The sequence below is a fragment of the Lemur catta genome, chromosome 10, assembly GCF_020740605.2.
Source record: "Lemur catta isolate mLemCat1 chromosome 10, mLemCat1.pri, whole genome shotgun sequence".
NCBI lineage: Eukaryota > Metazoa > Chordata > Mammalia > Primates > Lemuridae > Lemur > Lemur catta.
Genome location: NC_059137.1, coordinates 18,959,133 through 18,979,116, shown reverse-complemented (window position 1 = coordinate 18,979,116; position 19,984 = coordinate 18,959,133). Strand labels below are relative to the sequence as shown.

Here is a 19,984-nt window from a genome sequence, read left to right as displayed (position 1 = left end):
AGGAGAAAAAAATATATATATTAATAAATAAAACGGGAAAGGCATATGCAGGCAAAAACAAAGCCAAAGTTAGAAGGTGCCCGTGTGCAGGATTCTCGGGGAGCCCACCAACGATGGGTGGTCTTTTACGATGGGAGGATCCCTTGAGGCTCCTGCAAGCAGGGTTCTCAGAGGTTTCCCAAACCAGTTCTCCTTTTGGCCAAACGGGGGGAAGGAGACACAGAGAGGGGAGGGGTGTGTGCTGGATGACACAGCTCCTCGGGGGCAGGAACTAGGTTTTAAGCCCTGGCATCTCGACTTCCAGGCCTTGCCCCCTACACCACTGAGAGAAGGTGTCTCGTAAACACCGCCACCTCTCACCCCACACAGACCCGCCACCCAGGCACAGCCCTCAGCTGTCACGCATGGCAAGTTGGATGCCCTTTCAAGTCAGGGGCCGGGGCTGGTTTCTGACACATCTCTTTGCTTTTGTACCACACCAGGCAGGATCCAGACCCCTGCCTCTCATCCCCCCCGCCACACACACACCCCTCCAGTTGGAAAGAAAGAAAAAGAAAACAATGGACTCAATTTGCTCCATGGAGCAGAGGCCCTGAGCAGCAGTTAATCTTGTTAAAGTTTCTCCCGACCTGTTAGATAAGTGAAATGTGGACCCCACAAGTCCTGCCCTCCTCCCACCCCTTCCTGTAGTCATTGGGAATTCCTGCTCAGAAGGAGAACGGGGGTTACCTGAATCCCATCCAGCACCCCAGCTTACCAGCCCTTTTTCTTTTGTTCTAATGTTAGACTAGATTGAGTTTTTTGGTTACTCTCAAGAGTGTTTCTTTTCCCTGCTTTCTGCAGCCCCCACTTCCTATTGCCCATTCAACTCTCAAAAAAGAGTACCCACATTTTCGCCACTTCGGAATCGCTGTAGCCGCCAAGGCTAAGTTTATAAGGAGGCGATATATGAACACGGCTCTCCCCTAATATTCATAGCCCTACCTGGGATCTAGAATGTTGCAGTGGTTAGAACCCAGTTTGCGTAGCCAGGTGACCTAAGTGTGAATCCACCTCTGCTGCTAACAAGCTGTGTGACTTTGGGCACGCTAGTTGACTCCTCTGGGCTTTAGCTTCCTCATGTACAAAGTGATAATGGCACAAGTACTTCTCATAGGGTGGTGTGAATGCCAACTCAGCTCGTACATGGAAAGTGCTTAGACCCAGACTTGGTATATAGTAAGTGCTCAACAAACTTCACTCTTATTATTAGACACTATTTTCCAAAGATCTCAGTCTTGATTTTCTGGATTGGGGACACTTAAAGGCAGGAAGGAAACTGACTCTCCCTGGGTGCCTCTGAGGTGCTGGACACTATGCTTGACACTTGCCTTGTGCCTGTGCATTTTGTCCTCTCAAATACCCTGGGTGGTGGGCATCACTGCCCCTACTTTGCAAAAGGGGAATCTGAGTCTCCGAGAGTTGAGATGACTTGGTCCAAAGTCCCACAGTTCTCAGGTGGGCAGAGCCCAGATGTGAACTCAAGTCCCAAGTGCCTGTTTCCTGCATCAGCAGTCTTTTTGGAGAGAGAAGAAATGATTCATATTCTCTTCCTTAATCCTTCTGCAGAACGTTTTCATTCCTTTCTGCTTCTCTACGTCCCAACCATATACCTGCAGATTAAAGAGAATGGGAAATGGTTATTAATCTCACCTGGAGCCATGGATTTGACCTGGCAGATCTGTTTTTCCTTTCACATCAAATTATCAGACAGACTAGGCTTGGAATTTCTCTTACCAGTTATGTGCTGTGTGATTTGAGTCAAGTCCCTTCATCTTTCCATTCCTTGGCTTCCTCATCTGTAAAATGGGCGTAATGCTATCAAGATGTTTCAATGAAATAAACATGCAGAAAGTACCTAACACAGTGCCAACTCATAGGGATTCAGTCAGGGTAGCTGGACCTAGTGAGTAGCCGCATCCTCCTCTTCCTGTTTGCTAAGTTGGCCTTCAGAAAGTGGGGTCTGTTTGTGCATTTTTAGGGTTTCCCATCTTAAATTGCTGGGGAGTCTGTCTAGAGTAGACAGTGTATCTTGGGGAACAATTAGACTCTTTCAAATTCCTTCCTTTCACTTTGATCTCCGCTTCCGTGATCTGCTGGGATGACCCCTTCATAGTAAGAGCCAAAGTTAGGTTTAGAACCCCTGGGACCTGTATATAGGAAAACCAGTTAGTGTCAAAGGAGAGCATGCACCCCTAGGAACAGAAGCCACACCGTAGGTCACAGATCTACTGCCACGTGCCTCTTTCTCCTTCCTCGGGCACTCTTCAGACACTCGCTTTCCCCTGAGCTGCCATGCAGTGGACAAGGGGTGACAGAGGCTGCAGAACCCTGGAGAACACTTCCCATTCTCCCTGCACAGAGGAAGGGAAACTTGAGACTCAGAGGTGTGGGGTGCAGGAGTGTGTGTTGTGTGTGGCCGGCCTGGGCATCGACTTGGCCTTCATCTGGGCCAAGCAGCTCACTGTGCAACAAGGCAACTGAGGACCAGGGTTACACAGAATTAAACTATAGTCACAGACTGCCACCTCCCAAAGGGGCCTGGAAGGTCATTTAGTCCAGTAGGTCCCTTTCCTCTCTGCACTTGGAATCACCAGCGTTTAAAATGTCCTACTGCCTAGGCTACACGCATCCCAGGGATTCTGATGTCATGGGTTTGAGGTTGGCCTGGAAACCAGTATTTTTCAAAGCCTTCTCAGGTAAGGCCAAAGGCCACCAGTGGGAAGAATCACTGATCCAGTCTAATGTCCCCCTGTTCTGGAGGTGGGGAAACTGAGGCCCAAGGGGGAAGTGACATTCCTTGCTTACTGAGCTGGTTGGTGGCCGAGCCTTTAGAGAAATTCAGCTGTTCCAACTCTGAAGGACCTCTCTTCCAGTCCGAATTCCCCTGCTCGCTCCAAACCTCTGGGTTCCATAGTCCCTGACATTCCACTTTTGCAGAGCCATTGCTATGTGCTAAGCCATGCTTTCTCCTTCTGGTGCCTCGTTTATAATGTGAACACTCCTGTAAAGGCAGGCAGGGGTCACACATTGAGCTCTTTGCCCCTGATTTCAAATGACTCTCTTAGAGTGTTTGGGAAGGGAGCCTCTCTGAGCAGGAATAAGGGCTATGAAACAGGGAAGCCCAGCTCTGAGGCATTCACCACTTTACTCTGGGCTAATCCAGCTGGAAGATGTGTTTTCCTATTATTTCAAAACCCTCTCTTTCTGAGATCACTCTGAAATCAGAACTGGCTGCAGGTGTCTCAGATGAGAAACAGAGAAGCTCCCCAGGTACCGTAGGTAGGAGGACTCCCTCTATGGGCAGCTGGTACCTCATCTACTGATGGCAAAGTGCTCAGGAATCCAGCAGGCACCTATTTCTCCCCTCACCAGCTGTTCCTTCCTGGAAGTCTAACTCCTTTCCCTTCCTTCTTACTACACTAAGCACTCTGCGTCCTGCCCTGGTGCAATGACTGGAAATGCTCGGCTGTGGTTCTGACGCCAGCAACTGAGAACTGACTTGTGAGTTTTTGCCCTGTGGCTTGTTCAAAGACCTGAGACTGGGAATCAGGGGGTCAGAGTTCGCCTTTGGCTTCCCCTGCACTGTATGACCTGTGGTCTCTGACCTAACCACGGGGGCCTCTGGGGAGAGGCGGAAGGGCAGGGCTTTGCCTCCCCCCACCTTCCCTTCACCTTATTCTGCTTAAATTGTGTGATTCTACAACATTGCATTTGAAGGGATATGTTCCTCCATTACAAAGAGTTTGAATGGATATGGACTGACATTAGGAATTATTGTTCATTTTGGTAGGTGTGATAATAGTATTGTCATTATTTTTTTAAGATCCTAATCTCTTAGAAATGCATACTGAAGTGTTTATGGGTAAAATTATGTTATGTTTGCCTTGTTTGTTTGTTTAAAAAGCTCCAGAAAAAAAAAACTGGGTGTTCCAGGGAGTGGTGGTAGGTGAAAGAGGATTGGCAAATTGGCAACAATTGTTGAAACCAGGTAATGAAAACTTTGGGCTTCAGTACATTTTTGTTTGTGCTTTTGTGTGTGGTTGAAGATTTCCCTAATAAGTTAAAAATATTAAGAGTGTTTGAGAGTCACAGGAGGAGGTGAAGTCTCAGATCTGTGTGTGTTCTGTGAGCTGATAAATTTGCAAATACAGAGGTAACAGCTTGGAGAGGATTAGGGACTCTCCCAAGGTCACACAAAGATTAATTGAAAGTCAAGACACAGTCCAGGCTTCAGACTTGAGGAGCCCTCTCTCCCCTCCTGTCTGTATACTTGCAAACTCAGGTGAAGATGATTACCCCTAGAGAACTCCAGAGGAATAGAAGTAAAGAGGGGAATCTTAGGAGGGGCACGTAAAAGGGGCAAGTGGAGACTTGCTGGGGAATAAGAAGCTTCTGAATGAAAAAAATCTTTGCTGTATGGGACTGCCCCACATATTGTGAAATGTTTAGCATCTTTAGTCCTGTGCATAAGAATTCCATGGGATCTACTTGCTAATCATTGTGACAATTCAGGAAGCATTGTGACAATACACACACACACACACACACACACACTCACATACATTTACTCATATTCCTATTCTCATTTTTCTGGCTCCTTATTTCTCTCCATCCCCAATTGCCCAGAAAGCAATTCTGGAGACTTATAGAGCCATGAGGAGATGACCTGCAGGAGCATGTGTTTACTAAGGAAGTATTTTGCAGTGGTTGGCTGTAGGACTCAGGAGTCGGACTGCCTTGGTTTGAATTCCTAACTGTCGCACCTGCTAGTTGCATGACCTTGGGCAAGTTACTTAATATCTCCAAGTTTCACTTTTCCCATCTGTAAAGTGCAGATAATACTGGCTCTTACTTCATAGGGTTGTTTTGAAGATTAACTGGGCCTCCATGTGGAAAATGCTTAGTAATGGAATCTAGACTATGGGGTAACCCAGCAAATGTTAATTCATATCTGTATTACGTGTGTTTGGACCTTGCCACGTTATTTCTAATACTCTCGGTAACTCTAGCAGTTAGATGTACTTTATCTCCTCTGGCAAAGCCAGGAGTTGCCTTTCCCTTCCTTACAACTCAGGAAAGATTTATGACTAGCATCTTAACAGTCAAATAAATAAACTAAAATGAAAGGCAAACCAAGTAAACTCTTTATTGTTTCATTTTACAAAACCAGTGCATGCTCATTGTAAAAAACCTAAGCAATTCAGATAAAAACAAAAGACAAAGTAAAATTTGTCCATTCCCTGCCAAAGCATTCAACAAATATTTTTTGAGTTTCTGCTGTGTCCCAGGGACAGTTTTAGGCTATGAGTGCAGAGCAGTGAAAAAAATAGAAAAATAGCTCTGCCCTCAGGGAGTTTATATTCTGAGCAGGGGGTTGGAGATAGGAGGTGGAGACAGACTAAAAATGAATAAGTATGTGTGTGTATGTGTGTGTGTGTGTGTGTGTGTGTGTGTATCTCACGTAATATCAGATGAATACTTATAAAGAAAAATAAAGTTGAGAAGGGAGTCTACGGAATGCTGTGTTGGAGTAGGGATGCAGAAGGAGTAAGATTTGAGTAGGATGGTGAGTGGAGGCTGTCATGAGAGGTGACATTGGAGGAGAGACCCAAGATCAGCTCCTTAGGCTGTCTAGAGAAGGCTGGGTGTATTTTAGAAGGAAGAGTGGTGCACTGTGAACTAGGAGATGTCAGCTCTAGACCAGTGCAGTCATTAGCTTGCTGTGTGCTTTTGGACAAGTCATTTTGCCTCTCGGGACCAATTTTCCTCATCTGAACAGTGGGGTAGTGTAGAGTTTATCAGTGTAGCCCTAGAAACCCTTCTAGTAGAGACCTCCTAGGATTCTGTAACCCTAATCAGGACTGTGCTCAGACAAAATTATGAAGTTGGCCATAGTTCCAGTTTTCTTCGTTTTTTTGGTATATTTTCCTCCACTAGGTGGTGCCTGTGCTTGTCACCCTCAGGGGCCAAGTGCCCACACCCTTTCTGCTTTCTCTCCCCCCCAGCAATACTGGGAAGAAAAAAGACATGGTACTTCTTCTTGCTAAGGTGTTGCTGACTGATTTACAACTTAGAATGCTACTCTTCTATTGGTATATACACTTTCATGATGACCCAAAACCTTTGGGTCACAAAGCAAAGAACCACTGGTAGAATTTCAAAGACTGACTGAAGACATTATTTGGGGAATATTGGTTCTTCCTGATAGCTGGAAGACATCTCACTAACACTATAGCTAATTATAGCTGCCATAAATATCCAGAAAACTCACTAGGTGACTTTCCCCATGATCATTTATTGGTCTAATGTTAAAGGACTCAAATTTTATAATTTCTTACTATATAAAGACCATTTCTGGACAAATTCCTGGAACTCATAGTAGACCATTGGCCATTTAGTTTTGCTTATAGTTTTAATCAGATAATGTAATGGATTAAAATCCTACAACTCTAGAGTCTGTAGCTATTTTTCATCCAATTTTCCTTCAGGGATTCCCCAGCGCTGTCATCCCTGAAGGGCTTTCTGCTACTTCTCATGCCCCACCCTCCTCTCTTTCCTTCTACTCTTCATACCCACCACATTAACTTTGGATTTTTCTCCAAACAAGAGAAAGAAAATATATTTGTTTTCCAGTATTATTGCCACAAATCCAGGGTCCCTAGAACCTGGAAGAGTAGAAGAGGTAACTCTCTTTCAATTTGAGAGGACCTGGTAATGTCTCAGGTTCCAGCCCATGTGGAGGGGACAGAGACAGAAAATCTGGCACTCACAGCTTGGGCTATCTCAGTCTGTGAGTAGAGTCAGCATGTGACTAAATACAGAGCCCGGTTCTAGCCTTTTGCCTTTACGGAGCTGGTGGTCTAACCTGTGCCTGTCACCCTTGCAGTCTAGAAGTCATTCCTATGTCTGCCCCATATCCATCTTTCCTTAATTCCTATTGCTCTATAAAATGAAAGGCGCTGGGCAGAGTAAGAACAAATGTATTTATATAGAGGGGACTATTTCTCCCAATGCAATTGAAGATTTTTCAGCTATAAAGGCTGATGAGAGAATAGAAAAGGCTAAGATAGCAGGCCTATCAGGGACAAGACATCCTTGCTGTAAGGGATGCACAACACACAGATAGAAACCATGAGCAATGAATGAATGAATGCTGTATTCAGTTCAGTGAAGTAAAATTCACGTAAGTCCAAAGAACCAAGGTGTATAAAAGTTGGAAGGACTTATCTAAGCCATTCATTTCATAGATGAGGCAACTGAGGGTTGGTGAGAAAAGTGGCTTGTCTAAGTCAGTTACCAAGCTGGACAAGGCTCTCTGTCTTCTAGGTCTTAGACCAGGGCTAGTTCCACATGTCTCCTGACTTTATATCCTTTGCTGTAGATTAATTACCATCTCTCTACTGATGACTATTATTTGTCTCCAGACTATACTGGGATCCACACTCACAGATCCAGCTGTCCACTAGAAATGGCAACTACAAACTCAACAAATCCTCTTTCCTCCAAAATTCCTTTCATCCTCATCTTGATTCGTGTCACCCACTCTAGACACATCATCCACCATCAATCCCTGTATATCCTGCTTCCTTAAAATATTTATAACCAACTTTTTCTCTCCTCTCCTTAGCTTAGGTCCTCTTCCCTTCTTGCCATGGTGTTTCCCTGATATTATAATGCCCACTTCTCTGAACCTCAACCCCTGCACCCCCTTCAACCTATCCTTCAACATCTGACAGTGAGATCTCTCTAAAATGCAAATCTGACTCTGTAACCCCTAGCTAAAGGTTCTCCAGTAGAATCTGAATTATTTGAAGTTCTCCCAAATACATCAGGCTTTTTACTTGGTAAACATCATTTCCTTTACTTGGCTTGTCCCCTATATTCACTTGCACCATGTTGCAGAACACTTACACCTCTACAGGATTCTGCTCAAAGTTCCTCTTCCCCTGACTCTTCCCCAAGTATAACATGTTCCCCACCTCCTTTATCTGTCTGACCCCCACACCTTCTGCACACTTACCTCAAAGCACCTGGAATTCTTTATCATATTTAGTTGTGTGCATGTTTAGGATCTTATCCATCTCAACTTCTCCAGTGACTGGCACAATGCCTGGCATGTACAGAGGCTGTATGTATTTCTGTTTAATGAATGGATGACTGGATAAGAGAACCAGCTGAATATCTAATGATTCTGGTAGAAAGAGCCCAGGAACCTCAAGCGTGTTGCATTACGTAACCAAAGCACATGACCTAGCATGTGCGTCACCGTCAGAAACATTACACAGTGGTTAATTCCACTTCCTCTTGAGCAAAGAAGTCAGAAGGGAAAAGAAATCTGTCCTTTCAAAGTGGAGAGAGGGAGGGGAGTAGTGTACTTAAGGGCCTCCTCAGCTCGCATTGTGGCCTTTCTAATCCAAGCCACATTTTGGCCTTGGTCGTTCCTTCTCAGCCCATAGCCTGTTTGCAAAGCATTTGTTTTGCCCGTGCATTGCAGCACATAATCCTAAACTTTGCCTTGCACTCACATTTCCCCCTCCTCCCCCTTATCAGAGTCTTCCTGGGCCTCAAGTGTCCTGGCAGTCATATCTGTTGCTTGGGTTTTCATCCATTTCCCTTCTTCCTGATAGGGGGGCTTTCCGTCTGCTTCCCTTGATCTTGTGAGACCTTGTGGTGACCTCAGGATCTGGAATCCTCTATCTGCTGTTTATATGCCCTTGGGAGAGAAGACACATTCTCAGCAGTAATGACAGTAATAAAAGCAGCTAGCTTATAATGAGCACTTACTATGTGCTGGCACTGTGCGGAGTGCTACCCTTTGAACCCTCTGAAATTGAGTTAGAAAGTTAACGTGACTTGCTGAAGTACTCGTAGCTAGTGGATGGTGGAACTGGAATTCTAATCCAGCCCAGTTTAGTTTTATCTCTCTCCGTACACGAGGCCGGACACATTGCTTGGAACACAGTAGTTTTTCAGTAAATGTCCCATGAGAGGGTGAAAATATGAACGAATGAAGGATGAATGCATGGTAGTGCCCCCCAGTGGCTAATGCAAACATTTAAAGAATGTTTGTAGAATGAAAAGGGAAGGAAGGGAGGGGAGGGATAGAGGAAGGGCAGGAGAAATGAAGGAAAAATCTGAATGGGCATTATAAGATTTCAAAGAAATTGACTTATAAATCTCTTTGATATGCAAAGTATGTTTTATTTGCAGATGACTTTTGAACAGAAAGACCATTTACATCCACCAGAGCATTTCCCACCTTTAAGTGGTCTATTGGGGGATACACAGCCATCCCTCAGTATTTGAGAGGGGTTGGTTTCAGAACCCCTCCATGCCATAACCTGGGGAGGCTCAAGTCCTTGCTATAAAATGCCACAGTATTTGCATATAATTTACACAATCCTCCTGTATATTTTAAATCATCTCTAGATTGTTTATAGTACCCAATACAGTACAAATGCTATGTCAATAGTTGTTATACTGTGTTGTTTTTTATTTGTATTTTTTATTGTTGTATTTTTATTTTTTCCCCGTATATTTTCAATCTGCAGTCAGGTGAATCCGCAGATGCAGAACCTATAGATAAGGAGGGCTGATTGTACACTCATTTCAAAGATATTCTGTTTGCTGAAAACATTTTGGATTCCTCCTTTGGGAATCAGAGCCTGGGGGCTGTTCCCCCAAATATGGTCCATGGAGACACATTGCCATCCTCTGAGGAGGGCCCTGCTGTATTCCAAGCCAAGTCTGGGAAGTATGGAGGTGATCCTCCTGAGTGAGCACTGGAGTCATGGGCAGAACAGTGACTCTGAAGTGACAAGGCTGGTTTGTGATGTGGCTGTCATCGCAGCCAGTTAAGCCTTGGTAGAACCAGTGTTAAGCTCTCAGGGTGACTCCTTTATAGAACAGCCTCCAATGGACTGATTAGATCTGTTATAAACAAATACAATATCTTGATTTTTCCCTTTTCCAAAGCCTAAGGGTGGAATGACATTAGAATATGCTCTATCAAATCTGCTCAGTTTACAGATGGAGAAACTGAGGTCCAGGGAAGTTAACTGGTTAAGTTACGTTGAAAATTGACAGTAAAATTGAAACTATAATAGAATTCAGGTCTATTGACTTCCAAATCAGTGCCCTTTCTGCTAGATCACTTTGTTTTGCTTTACAGTGTGGGATGGTAGTTATAACCTTGGGGTCATGTTAGTGAGCTTGTTAGGGAACATTGTTCAGCTATTCAGTAACTTTAAGAACTTCTTATGAGCCAAACCTCTGTAGTAGGCATTCTGTAAGGTTCAATAGGAAATGAAAGTTTGTTAGGAGAGATAAATCTTCCTCCCTTCCTTCACTCCATCCATCTGTACATCTATGTAATATATAGTTACTGAGCAACCTTTACATATATACATTGAGCTAGGACTAAGATGTGGAATTAAGAAGAACAAGGTGCATTTCCATCCCTTGAGGAGCTCCCAGTGCTAGAGGCGGAAGCAGACTGGTAAACAGATACATGACATCATGGGAACTGCTATAACTAAGCAATTAACAGAGTCCCGGGGAAGCGCAGAGGCAGAAACACTGTGTTGTGGAACACCCATGTTTATCACGGGGGCCGGAAAGTGCTCTGAGGCTTCAAAGGTTCTAGAGGTCTCCTTTATACTTGGAAGGGTTGGGCACTTGTTCACGAAGTGGGCGGCATGTGTATGTATGCAGAGTGTGTGCCCTGCCTTGTGTGTGGGTGTAGTCATGTCTGTCATTTTAAACATATAGCCATACATCCAATGAGAACAATCAACACTCTTGATTCACAGCTCAGCTGTGGACATTGACCCAGGGTGGCTTTTAGGAATATGGCACTAGGAAGTGATTGGACGATTCAATCCATCATCACCTGAATCAAGTTCCTATGACTCCTTACATATGCCCTCATCGCATTTGTCACACTCTAATGTGGTTGCCGTGGTACTAGTCTGTCCCTTCCCACTTGCCTCTAAGCTCCTTAGGAGCAGAGACTGTTGCAGTCTCCATCTCTGCCTTATTCCTGCCATTCAACACAGTACTAGCCATGTCCGTAGGTGCTGAATAAACTTTGTTAAATGAATGAACAGATTGCAAATGGCTCCAAAGGAAGAAGACAAGGCGATTGGAAGTGAGTGCTGTGAAGAAAAAGTGCTCTGACAGTTAATAGCACGGACCTTGGAGAGACCAAATAGTGAAGGCAAACACGTTGCCAACAGCATTGGCTGCTGAATACAGCCCTGGTCCCTCTAAGCTGACCAATCTCTTACCGTTATAATTGTGATTATATTGTTGGAATATTAATATATATTCTTACCACATTTTCACATCACTCTGCCTCCCTGTCTTTCAACAAGCCAGTATACTACCTCTGCTAGCTTTAAGTCCTTTCCCTTGGTTTTCCTTCAGCCTCTCCAACCTCATCCCTGGAGAGAACTGCTAAAAAGCTAGATGTAATTGTGTAGAATATGCCCATCCTCTGTGACAAAACAACAACAACAACAAAATAACAACACACCCACAGATAGAAAGTGCCCATCCTCTGTGACAACAGCAGCACACACACAAATAGAATGTTCCCATCCTCCTCCTGCAACTCCCACCTGCACTTTGGCAGCCAGAGAATATAAGAGGAGGAGGATGTGGGAATCACATCTGCCATGCTCAGGGACACCTTCCCAGGGCCCGGCACAATAAAGGGTTCAACAAATATTTGTGGGCGGATGTCTAGATGGATAAATGATGTAAATTTACAGTATATCCAGTCCAGTCTCCTCCTCAATTCACAGATGGAGAATCTGATATGCAGGAAAGGCAAAGAAATCATCCCAAGTTCCGCCCCAGGTTGGGGACAGAAAAGAGCGGGGGCCCAGGTTTCCTGACCACTCTGTCTCTCCTGCTGTATCATCCTGGGATTTGAACCCAGCTCTCTTGCACCAAGGATTTTAGATCATTGAATTCTCTAGGTGGATAGGACCCAAACTATCCTTTTAAACCAGGAAAGTCTGAAGTCCAAAGAGGGGAAGAGATTTGTTCAGGGCTCCGCAGTGAGGTAGTGACAGCACTGAGGCTTCCAAAGGAAACCTCTGTGTGTCTCCATACGTCAACAAATGCATGGCATGTGCCTGGCACTGTCAGATGCGGTGGTGAGCAGGACAGGACGGGTTCCTGCCCTCGTGGACTTTATATTCTCTTGAGGCGAGGAAGACAATAAACTAGATTGTAAGGAATTTCATTTAATTGTGGGGAGTGCTATATAGAATGACTGAGTAGTCAGGCTGAGGCTTAAATGACAGATAAGAAAGACAAGCCATGTTAAAAGACAGGAGATGAGGGTTGGAGAGAAAGAGAGACAGAGATGGAGAAGCTAGCGAAGAGACCATAAGGCAGGGCCAGCCCAGCACAGGGAAGGAGCAGGCGTGCGAGCCGCTGGGAGACATGTGTACCTGGGGCTGGGGCAGCCCCAACCACGGAATCTGGATTTTTGCCTCGTGCGCTAGGAAGTTATCAGAGAGCTTCACACAACACAGTTACAGCATCTAGTGTATGTTTTCCAAAGATCCCTCTCAACACCGTGTGAAGAATGGATTGCATGAGGCCAAGAGTGGCATCTCAATTATAGCATTATCACAGTGTGAATTGATTGCTGATGTTGTATTTTGCTTATGACTTAGTATTGGAGTTAGTAGCATCATCATATACTTCCTTCCTAATACTAGGACCAAGTAAAATACCTGACTAGCACTCATATTTTAACAGAGGAGAGAGGAATTCTTATACTTGGGTTCAGGAGAACTTGAAGAGATTTGGAAACCCTCGGACATTTTCTGAGAAAATTCGAGGTTGTGCCTATTTTTCTGGAGTCCAAAGTATTCATTAGTTTCTTAAAGGGATCTGTGGCCCCCAAATGGCTGACTTAAATGCCAAAAAACAGGGGGCATACCAGGTCAATTCCTGAAGCCTGTTCCCAGCTTTAAAATCTGAACACTGTGGAAGAGCTGTGAAAATGAGAATGTTGATGTTGAGTTGTCATATCAGACTGAGGAATTCCACTGTCCTTCATGTGGACCCTTGTTGCAGTCAATAGAATTTGGACCTTTTCTTTTTCCCTCTGAGGAGGAATCAGTTTATTCCTTAGAAATATAATCTTCAACTTTGTTTATTCAAACTCTGGTCTCTGAGTTTCTCTGGGATTTTTAAATAGGCAAATTCACGTCGAATGTGGCCTGAACTGGTCCTGCCCACCATTATTCACTATGGACTTTTCCATGAATCCATGAACCCAGCTATCCATGCACCCTTCCATCAATCTGCCCTTCCATCCATCACCTGTCTATCAACAACCTTTCCTTCCTTCCTTCCTTCCTTCCTTCCTTCCTTCCTTCCTTCCTTCCTTCCTTCCTTCCTTCCTTCCTTTCCCTTCCCTTCCCTTCCCTTCCCTTCCTTCCTTCCATCTTCCCTTCCTCCTTTCCACCCTTCCATCAATCTATCCCTCATTCATTCCAGAATCCATCCACCCTTCTTTTCTTCCATCCATCCACCCACCCTCCTGTCCCTGTAATCTTCCCTTTACTGGGCTTTGACCTAGGACTTGAGCAAGAGTTAGGAGACTCAAATTCTTGTTTATATGCCACTGTGAGTTCTTTAAAAAAAATCCCCTGAGACACCTCCACTGAACCCCGTGCTTCCACAGAATAGAGTTTGAAAACCACTCACTTTAGAAGTTGAAAACTATTTTGAAAAACTTAAAGTGCTCTGCCTGAATAGTTATATTAACACAAGTATTCTCTGTAGTGCTCCAAGTCTGGGTCTAGACTCCTTTATCAATGCTAATATTTTAGATCAATAACAGTGTCTACCCTTAGATTAGCAGGTGGCGGAAAACCAATAGAGAATATGAAATGGAGCCCTGCTTTTTGGGAAAGGGCAGGCTTCATAGGTGGGAGCAAAGAAGAGAAGTGCCATCCACTTAGCTCCTAGGACTCTCTTTTCCCACAGCCTCCCCACGTCCTTGTGCAGTGATGCTGAGCCTTCACAATCCGTGTGTGCCCCTGGATGTATGATGTAGCAGTAAGCCCTGGTGGCGTGGGGTTGTTTCAGTTTCTGAAGCCTTTTCGACATGTACCTATCATATTCCCACTCGCCTTGTAAAACAAGCATTTTCATTTAATACAGTGAGGTCTTTGTATTCTCAACAACAAACACATGGTCTAAGGCTCTCCAACACAACCTGCCTTTTTCTCCAACCCCCATTCCCACTCCCTCACCCCCCGTCCGCCCTTACAAAGCCCAGTGTCAGCAGAAATATCTGTTTACAAACAAGGGCTCCAAGAGAACAGTATCGGTAGCTCAAACAAGCCTCTAAAACATGCCCCTGATTCTGTACTTGGAATTTCTGTGGACAGTGTGTATTGCTGGCTGCAGCTCTCACGGAAGGCTTCCTGCCTTTCCATCTTGCCGTCTGTGCTCCTGTCTGGTTTCCTCTGTCTCCTTCCACTTATTCGTTAAACCCATGAGAAGCCTAGACTGGAGAGGCTGTCAGATGCTGGCCTGGGCCTCGTGGATATCTGGAAGACAGAGCCCATGTGGGGACTTGCTTGCTAACAGCCTGACAGACCCAGACACATCTGCCTGCAGTGTCATCTGAAGCAGAAGCTGATTGAAGGATTATTAATCGGGTGGATATAATAGTCACATGATAATCATGCAGCTCTAGACCATTTTTCTAGGATTATCAGTGGCTGAGAGGCCATTTTTTCCACTCTCTTGAACTTGAGTCTACTGTAGTGCCCTATCCTCTACACGTAGAAATGAGAATAGCTAATATATTTAATGCATAATGTGTGCCAGGCACTGTTCTAAATATTTTGCATGTGGTAACTCTTTAGTCCCCACAACGACCCTCTGAAGTAGGTACTATTATGATCCCAGTTTTCCCGATAAGAGATAGGGAATATTAAGTGGGTTTCCCAAGGTTCCACAGCAAGTGAGTGGTAGAATCAGTCTGCAGAGTGTACATTCTAACAGCTCCACCACGAACCTCTCTGGGTCAGGTCTGAACTCTGTAGCCTCACATTTAACTTCCTCCCGAAACTCTGTTTCCCACCATAACTTTTCCTGCTTCCATACATCAGGGTTTCTCAACCACAGTACTATGGGCATTTCGGAATGGATAATTCCTTGTCATGCATTTGTCCTGTGCATTGTAGGATGTTTCACAGCATCCCTGGCCTCTCCCCACCAGCTGCAGTAGCAAACCTCCCCTCCCCAGTTGTGATGATCAGAAATATCTGTAGACATTGCCAAAGGTCCCCTAGGGACAAAAGCTTCACTGGTTGAGAACTACTGCCTTGCATGGATTTTTTTGGTTAAACAGAATTACCTCATGTTTCTAGAACATGTATTCCCACTTCCACGTTTTTTTCACATTTGGTGTCCCCCTTGTCCTAGAGGTGTCCTTGGCTGCCTCCCCATCAGTCTTTCCTATTTGATAGTCCTTCAGTGCTTCAGCATCTTTTACAGCCAGAGAAAAAATACTAACCTATCTAGGTTAAAGATCTGCTTGTTTTTATGTTTGTTTGTTTAAAAAATGGTCACCACTTTCAAACTTTTGATTTAAAATCCCTTAAAGATTCCACAGGAGTCTTGGGTTAAAAACTCAGTTTGTTTCATGAATTCCACCATATTTTATCAGATCTACCATATGTCAGGTCCCCAGCTAAGCACCGAGGGTATGAAGTCAAAGGAGATACAATCCCTGCCCTCCAAGGACTTTATGTGATAGACTCTCAGGGCTGGAAAGGAACTTAGAGATCAACTCCCCATCCTCCTTCAGTTGACTAGATGGGAAAACCAAGAAATAGAAGGTAGATGATATCTGATTAAGGTCAACTAGAGACCAGGATCAAGGCTGAGCTAATTATCCTACCCCTAGTGGAACACCATTTAAATTCTGAAGTCCCAGTGAGCATCTAAATACTATTTATCCCTCTAGAGCCTTAAGGAGCTCCTTTGAGTTGAGATATAATTCATGATTTTCTAGCAGATGTCCAAACGATAGAAAATTAACAGTCTATCAGCCCTCTCCAAAATTTTGGTCACATTCCACCCCCTTCATTCATAACTCTTATGGCTGAATGCCTCCAAGTGAGCACTGGGCAGGGAGTCCTGAGACATCAGTCCTGGCTCTCCTGACTCTGTGACTCTGTCAAGAAGAACATCATATAATCCCCAGGTAATGATCCCCACCCCCAAGGACTTCCTTCCTCAAAACCCACCAAAGATTCCCTCTTGGAAGAAACTTCAGATGTCTTGGCATGGCATCAACAGCCCTTGCAGTCTAGCCTCAGATAGCCGTTGCTACTTCATTTCCCTATGTTGCTGTGTGCACCCTCAAACCCATCCAAAGCAGGTGTCTTCCTCATCTCCAGAGTCACCTTCAAGGGACCTCATAGCTCTTGCCATTGCTCATGCTTCACCTTCTGCTAGGAAGCCCTTGCCCAAGGTCTCCCCACCCAAGTCCTGCACCTCGTGTGAGGCTCAGCTTTTTTGAGACTCGTCTAGGAAAACATCCCTGAGCCTTCTTATCAGAATCAAGCATTCCTTCCACAGAGCTCTGTTCACATGCAATTCTATTATAGAACTTGTTTTTTTTAATGCTTTATTTATATATAATTTAAAACATCCCCCTGGCTGGGCAGCATAATTTAGAAGTTAAGAACGTGACCTGAGGTCAGATTGTCTGGGGTTGAACCCCACCTTTGTCACCTGCCAACAAGTTACTCAGGATTGGGTGAGTTCTTTGGGCTCTCTGAGTCTCCGTTTTCTCATCTGTAAAATCCAGATAATGATATCTGCCTGCCTGGATCATTATGAAGGTTTCCCGATCTAATCTATGCAAACAGTTTAGCACAATGCTGGGCACACAGTAATCACTCAGTAGGCATCAGCTATCATTGCTCTCCCTGCCCTATAGAGCCGTTCCAGGTGGCACCAGTCCTGCACAGAGGAGAGCTGCCTGTCTGGCCTCGTCCCTCTCTTATCTCCCTTTGCCATCTCTCTCCCTGAAAGGCTCACCCTGGGCTGTGTGGGCCAAGAAGAGACGTGATGGCAGGCTCACCCGAGAGAGGAACTTTGTCTTCAGAGCTCAGCCCACACTGTCTGGGGTGTGTTTTTACATCACTTGCTGTTATGGGCCTGCTGAGGTCTGAAATTCACATCGTTTGACTTGCCCATGTGGGAATCTTCCTCTTTCCTCTCGGCTCCTAGATTGGCTACAGGTGCTCGGTCCCCCTCCCATTGCTGTTTGGCAGCTGAGGAACCAAGGTCCGGAGATGGGAACAGGGCCAACCGCGCATCCATTAGGCACACTTGGCACAAGGCCTGAACTCCATAAGAAAATGGTTTGATTTCTTTTAAAATCTGAAGAAATTAATATAATAATAATACATGTATAGTAATGAACCCAGCTTCTCAATTACATTTGTCTTTGTAACAATGCAATTATAAAGTATAATTATATTAATATATATGTGTGTGTGTATATACACATACATACATATATATATTACATTTATATATTTAGTTCATTTATTTAGGGAGGAAAGTGCCCCTGAAGGCAAAAGAGCCTATGGCCCATGAAAGTCATGATATGAAAATGCATGAAAAAGGATTTGCCCAATATTAATACTAATAGTATGTTTGTGGCAAATTAGGGCATACGTTCATGCCTTTTACCCCTAGTGTGGAAATTTTTCCAGGAATTTTTAAGATAATCCCTAGAATTTATTTTACCATTGTTTTCTTTCACAGTTAAGAAAATGGACACCAGAGAGAGGGTGTGACTTGCCTAAGGTCACACAGCTTAATTGTGCCAGCACACAGCTATATTTCTCTGACTTCCTGTTACTTCTTTTGCTGTTTTACACAACCAAACCTAACAAACACTGTTGCCAACCTCCCATTGTACAGAGGGAAAAATTGAGGTCCAGGAAGTAGAAGGGGCTTATGCAGTCCTACAAGGGAACCCACTCCTGCCTCCAAGTCAGGGTTCTTGCTCCAGTACTGTGAAGATTGTTTGAAACTTCAAAATCTTCTCAAATCTGGTTTCCTCAGAAGCCCTGGGAACAGAAGTCTTTCATTCATTCATCTATCTGTTCAGTAGCTGTTTGTTGAGGACTTATGTCCTGGGCACTTTAGGGAAGGCTGTGTGTGCAGCGTGGGGACAGACATGTGCTCTTTACCGGCATGAAGCTGACAGCATAGTAGGGGAGACAGTCATGGGAGGGTGGGCTCAGAAAGGAGGTCAGCGGGGAGAATCGCCATGAAGGAAAAACCAGACCTGCAACCAAACAACCAACCAACAACAGTGTTAGGATTTGATAAAGACTCAGGAGAAGAGAGATGCCAGGCCCCCCACAACCACCTGTGTGCACTGTCAAGACCCGAGTGTCCTGCAGTTGGTGCAGAAAGATGCCTGGGTCAAAGACTGACTCCATCTGTCTGAGGATGGCGGAGGAGAGGTGCTCATCAGTGTTCATGCACTGACGGTGCACACTCATGAGCACTAAAGGTCTGTCGGAAGACGTAATACTGGCACTGGTCTTGAAGATCAGGAAAAAGAGAGGATGGAGCAGTAGGGAGGCATTTCCCCCTGGAGAAAACAGTGTGGGCCAAATTGAGAATACCTAACTAGAGTGTGTCTGCACCTTCAGAGACTGGTTGAGACCAGTGTCTGAAATGCAAAGTTGAAGTTGGTCTGTACCCTGAGGGAGTCAGAGAAAGGGCTGTTTGTCTGTTGGAGGAATAGTGAACAATAGGATTTTAGGAAGGTGAATCTGGTGATGCTTTATAGGTTGTATCAGGAAGGAATGCAACTGGTGGAACATGGACCACTTAGAAGAATTTTCCAATAATGGTGATGATGTATTGAGCATCACCTATAGGCTTTTCCGTAGATGATGTTACTAATTCTTTATGGTGGATAATAGCATGTTCATTTTACCAAGTAATAAGGAAAAGCTGAAAGGTGATGACTTGTTCAAATCTCATGTTATGTGGTAGCCAAGCTGAGATTTGAAATCACAGCTCAGCCCTCAGTTTGGAAAAATAAATGCCCCTCTCTTTTATGAGCCTGTGAACTTGTGGATAGAATGCCGTAGTAGCCACATAACCACATATAGACACATATAGATCTTTCCTTCGGTAAGAATCTGTTGAGCACCTACTAAGTGCCACCATTATTCTAGGGAACATGAGATATATACTTTCAAACTTTAAGTACAAACATGCATATGTACACACACACACACACACACACACACATTTACACACAGGGATAAAAATGGAGATGTTAAGAGGAGCCAAAATCTGATTATAGTAACACTAGGGGAAAGTTACCACGTGAGGGAAGCTTTCTTTACTTCTCCAACAGTAAAAATGATTTTCACAATCTTGATTTCTGGAGTACTGAGAGGGAAGATCTCCGATATTTTTGTTGGTGGCATTAACTTGACATGTTTGCATGTCTTTGCAAGGACATGTAAAATATGCTTCTGGGCTTATTAGCCACATCTCTCTCCTCCCTGTCCTTCAATTCTGTCTCCTGTCTGTGGTACTTCCCACGTGCCTTTGGTCTTTCTTGTCCTCAAATACATGCGTAACAAGGCCCATTTCCCGGGTGCTTATCGTACACCACGTACTTTGCTAAGCGTCCCGTGAACAGTGTCTTATTACATCCTCCCAACCAGAGCTACCCTGAGGTCATGAAAGAGCCAGGACTTAACACAGCTGTGTTTGCTCCCAAACTGTGTTCTTAACCACCAGACTTTCCATTGTGCGTTTGTTCATGCAAACACCCTCACATGTACTCCTTTATTTTTTCTTTAAGGCATGCATACATATAAGCATTTCATCAACATTAATT

The 19,984-nt window shown here is 44.5% G+C and overlaps 1 protein-coding gene and 1 long non-coding RNA gene across 2 annotated transcripts in view; one reads left to right on the top strand and one right to left on the bottom strand.

The window, feature by feature from the left end:
• PAPPA (pappalysin 1) overlaps window positions 1-19,984 on the top strand; it is a 236,897-nt gene that overhangs the window by 3,137 nt on the left and 213,776 nt on the right. The gene's annotated exons all lie outside the window — the stretch shown is intronic.
• LOC123646288 lies at window positions 1,621-8,171 on the bottom strand. The gene is made up of 3 exons (XR_006737858.1): window positions 8,063-8,171; window positions 1,777-1,838; window positions 1,621-1,652 (listed from the first exon to the last, which is right to left on the bottom strand). It is a non-coding gene; the product is annotated as an uncharacterized LOC123646288 (long non-coding RNA).